At 39.0% G+C, this 5,332-nt stretch overlaps 1 protein-coding gene across 3 annotated transcripts in view; it reads right to left on the reverse strand.

Annotated features, from left to right (window-relative positions):
* zcchc4 (zinc finger, CCHC domain containing 4) overlaps positions 1-5,332 on the reverse strand; it is an 85,156-nt gene that overhangs the window by 31,063 nt on the left and 48,761 nt on the right. The window lies entirely within an intron of this gene.

A 5,332-nucleotide genomic window follows, 5' to 3' on the forward strand; every position in this document is an offset into this window, starting at 1 on the left:
CATTCCATCAGCTTGGATTGCATTTGATCCTAGGTCCCAGGATCAATGGAGAGTATTCCAGGTCACTGCACCAGCAGTGTTTAGACATCAGATTGATACAAAAATTGAAAAAATATTTCGAATAGAACACATTAAGTTTCTGTATCAGCGATGCTGAATTGGTAAAGGGCTCAAAGTCATCAGCAATTTGCACAGACGCACTGTTGATTTTTGATGTAGATCATAGTCATACAGGAGGGGCTTTGTTGGGTAACGGTAGTGGTAAGGGAGGGGAGAATAATGGCATGGAGGCAGGACTGGTCGGGAGATATAGCACATTTTATTTATGGTGAATGTTTTACAGATCAATTGGGTAAACCACACAAATCACAGCCGCTCAAACCAAACACAGCCACACAGATATTTTTCTTTAGTTCAGACATGATTACTGGTTTTTCCAGATAATCTTCTTTCCTCTGCCCGACTCTTGATCTGTCCCTCTCCCTCCGCTTCATGCCCTGCTCTCTCCAGCTCTTGGTCCCAGTTTCTTGGTCTCTCCCTGTTTTCTCTGAGAAGGAGAGAGACCAGGACCCACAGCCAAAGTCCTACTGCTCCTGTCTATGTCTTTATCTCGCTCCCGTGTGATTTCTAACCCAGTTGTGCCACTGCTTCCGAAACACCAGGAAATGGGGGAAAAAACTAAACAAATTTGACCTATTTGTCTGGTTTTGACAGACACCACGTAAATCGTGTCCACAGAGATCTTTAAGTAACTTACATTGTATTACTGTCTGACCCAATTACAATTAGCTTGAGAGCAGTAACAGAACTGTATCACATTTTAAAATAATTTTCACCAAAGTTGCATTAGTCGATTAGGTTAAAGGCTCATAATTAGGGAAAAAAATGATTTGCTATATCACAATACAATCAAAAGAACTAGCCACAGTAGATTATTTTATTTAACTTCTAATGCACACTAGCCTTAAGTGGGACTGAATACTCTGGATTACATCTCATGCAAAATGATCCAATAGTAAAGTCACATCTGAGTGTTAAAGCAGGGAGATCCCAGATTCGGTACTCATGCAAGACTGAGTTAGTGATCTCATCCAATGTGCTGGTGGGAGTGCTACAGTTGGCCTCAGAGCTCTTGCATTAAGTAATAGAAAATCAACCAGGATTCTGACTCCAGATTACTATCCAGTCACTCCTGTTAGAAGTACAAGTGTACGGATAGTGAATGAAGACAGAACTGGGGTCAGCTGGAATGCTCTCCCCTCTTTACCCCCATGTTTGAATGTTCTGTTGATGCTCACTTGTCAAGGCTCACACATGGATAAAGGTCACTTGGTTCAGTGGTGGCACTCTTGCATCAGAAGAGTGTAGATTGAAGCCCCACTCAGAACAAAACATGTATCTGAAACTAGAAAGAAAGATAGCTTAATGTTTTGGGTAGAGATTCTTTGTTAGAACTCTGTTGAAAAATCTTTACCCAAAAGATTAACTTTTTTTCCCCCTTTCAGACCTACTGTCTGCAGCTATTTCTTTTCATTACCATTATACAGAAAGCTCTAGCTGTTAAGAGCCAAACAAAAATCAGGGCTTACCTGGCAACCATATGCATATAGGTGCCTAGCCTATCCTCAGCTGCTCCCGGTAAGGGAAAGAATAACATCTCCATTCCCCTCTCCGCCCATCATCCCACACTTCTACCCATCTGCAATTTATTGCAGCTCCTTATGTTAGTTAAGAATTTGGAATGCATAAACTTGGCACCCAGCCCAAGCAACCTGAAACTGGTATTTCAATTATATGCAGCACTGTTTTACCTAGCTTAAGCAAAGAATGTGTTTACAACTGATTTTCAGTCCCAGAAACGAGTACGGGAGCATAGTGGTTATGTTACTGGACTAGTAAGCCAGAGGCCTGAATTTGTGAATTTCAATTCAGTTCAAAAAATCTTGAAATAAAAAGCTGGTATCAGTAAAAATGGCCATGAAGCTGTCAGATTGTTGTAAAAACCCAACTGGTTCATTAATGTCCTTTAGGGAAGGAAACTTGCCATCCTTACTTGGCCTATACCACACCAACATGGATGTTCCAACTCCTCTCTGAAGTGGTCTAGCATGCCAATAAGTTGTATCAAAAAACTCGTTCAAGAAATTGGTCAACTAGGGATAGGCAATAAAAATGTCAGCCTTGCTTGCAAGAATAAATTAGGATAAAAGAGAGGGAGAAGCATTTTTTAGTTTTACGATAGTACGGGAAAAAGACTTACCTGGAAAAGAAAACACAAAAGCATTACTCTTTTACAAAGCAGTGCTCAGTGGTACTGATTATTTAAATGCTAGCCACTTTCAAATCAGCACAGAGCCCAAAGGCACCCAAGTCCTCATTGAAGTGCCACAAAGCAAGTAATATTTATAACACAACCTGGGATAAGAAAGGCAATTCGGTCCCTCAGACTATCCCTTCCACAGACTATGTACACTTACTCTATTGTGAACTGTATACCACCCTACATACTGAAATATTCCAAAGATGTCACACCACCGGCACAGCCTCGCATACAGCAGGTGGCTTATCAGAAAATCACGGGTACACTGCATATTTATGTCCATTACTGCTGCATGCGAGGCCCCACAGGCGGTACGGGATTTTGGAAAATATCGCCCTTACCTTAGTCTTGTATAAATATGTCCTGATGCCTGAAGCTGATCAAGCAATACCCCAGAGCATTCATCCATCCTCAAACTTGCACTATTCAATCCTGGCCTGCTGTCCTCAGAGCAACATCATCCAACCCTAACCCTCCTAATGTTTAAGAGTTTTATTTAATACTATTGGGTTGTAGGTACTGACCAAAAGACCATCACACCCCTTCATCTGATAAAGAGATTAGACAGGCTAAGGGGAGGTATAAAGAAAGATTGGTAAATAACGTAAAGGGAAATCGTAAAGGATTTTATAAACATATAACAAATAAAGTAGGTAAAGAAAAGGTAGGGCTGATATGAGATGAAAAAGAATAATGGCGGAGGTATTGTCCCCTTGTACCCTCTTTTTCCCACTACTGCACTCGCCGCATTTTTCATCGACGAGTGCAGTAGTGGGAAAAAGAGGGTACAAGGGGATGAGGTGGAGCAGCTTGAAAGATTAACTACAGACAAGGAAGTAGCACTACAAAAACTGATGAAACTCATGGTAGAAAAGACAATGTGTCCTGATGACATGCCTCCTAGAATGCTGAGGGAAGTAAAAGTTAGAAGTTCTGATCACAATCTTTCAAATATCCTTAGAAATGGAAGCTGTGTCAGACAGACGCCTGGAGGGTTGCCAATGTAGCACCTCTGTTCAAAAGGGGAGAAAGGGATAAACCAGGTAACTATAGACCAGTTAGCCTAACTTCGGTAGTGGATAAGCTTCTGTAAGCCATAATACGAGATAAAATTAAAACTTGCCTTGAAAGAAAAAACAGCTTAAGTAAGGTCAGACAGCACAGATTTGAGGAAATACTGGAGTATATTTATAAAAGAAATGGAGTAGATATTGTGCATATGGATTTTCAAAAGGCTTTTGAAAAGATCCATGTAGGAAGCTTGTTGATAAAATGAAATCACACTGTATTAAAGAGTATGTGGCGGCATAGATAGGCAGTTAGTTAAAGACAGAAAACAGAGCAGTGCCTAATGGATATATTTCAGATTAGAGGGATTTCCCTGTGGAAAAAAAGGGTGGGTTTTATTAATAGAAGTATAGAGCACAAAAAGCAAAGAGGTAATGCTAAATCAGTACAAATCATTGGTTAGGCCACAGTTAGAATGATGTGTCTTGTTTTGAGCGCCCTACTTTAGGAAGAATTTCAAGGCTATGGTCTGGGTATAGAGCGATGAGAAGCTTTAGATTAGAAGGAGGAATGAGAAAAATTGGCACTCTTTTTTAGATCAAAGGAGGTTAAATAGAGATTGATCAGACGCGGTCAAAATTATGAGATTCTGATAAAGTAAAATATGGAAATACTACTTCTACTGCTTGGTAAGTTTATAACTAGAAGCCATAAATTTAAAGTCACCACAAAAAGATCGAAGGTTAGGAGATTTTATTTTTTTTTATGCAGATTGGTTGGGAGATGGAATGCCCTACCAGAAACAGTGGTGGAAGCAGAATCCATAATAGCTTTTAAAAAGGGAAGTGGATAAATATTTGAAAGGAAAGATTGACACGGGTATGAGGAAACGGCAAGGGAAAGGGACTAAGCAGAAAGCTCTTTTAATGTTGGGATCAGCATGATAGCCAAATGGCTTCTCTTCTGTGCTGTAAAATTCTATGGTTTTATTTAACTTTCCACTCAAGCACAGAAGAATAGTAATATTAAATCACAAACATACTTTAATTAATTATCACCTGTGAAGCAGCAGGAACAAAATCAACTATACTCATTCTAAAGAATCTACTGACAATTATTCCAGATTCAAAGACCTCCCCAGTCTATATTTGGGATTTTGATCTTCGGACTTGCTTGATTAACTGCTATCAATGAAATAACAGCAAGTGGTTGGCATAGCAGTTAGAAGTCCCAAATATATGTTTTGGATCTAGAATGTATGGAAGTAGGTGAACTGTATAGAGATGATAGAATATTAATATTAATTTTAACATATTAACACCTGTCTCCTAAACCTTTTAATTTTTTGACTTGGCTGAGAAATAGGGAGTAAATTGATCTTGTGAAAAAACTATACCAGTTGACCTCATTCATATTAAAGTAAAATCAGATGACATTTGTCCACAAATCTGCAAAAATCTGTTCAAACGTGACCATCTCAAACCTGATTTAATGTCTTGAAATTTGAGTCTCTGGACAAGTAAAACCAACCTTACATTGGAATTATTTGTTGGAAGCATGGAATCATTTCAGTGCACCAGATTAAAAAGAACTCTCAACCCTATAACCCAGCAGGTGTATTATACACAACAGGTTAAACAATTACAGCAGAAATATATCTGAAAAGTTGTTCAGTAACCTGTGAACGGCAATCATAATTGGTCTCACTCTTTACTCTGACGTCACAGTATTTATGCTAGAACATTCTTTCAATTGCATGGAATTATGTTCCAGCAAATATGTTGCCAGTCACCTGACACCTGAAGGGTTCAATTTGGATCAGTCCACTTTTACCAAGGGGTAATGTATTCTTTAGGGAAGGGGTGGAAAACACACATATACAACTAAATTATCGAACACAAATGCAGGTCATATTTATTCAGTAAACTGCTGATAAAGAATTAAGATACAGACCCTGAAGAAAGACATTACAAAGAAATAGAGTGAAGTTAGATTTGCTTATTC

Source organism: Heptranchias perlo, chromosome 1 (assembly GCF_035084215.1).
Source record: "Heptranchias perlo isolate sHepPer1 chromosome 1, sHepPer1.hap1, whole genome shotgun sequence".
NCBI classification, from domain to species: Eukaryota; Metazoa; Chordata; class Chondrichthyes; order Hexanchiformes; family Hexanchidae; genus Heptranchias; species Heptranchias perlo.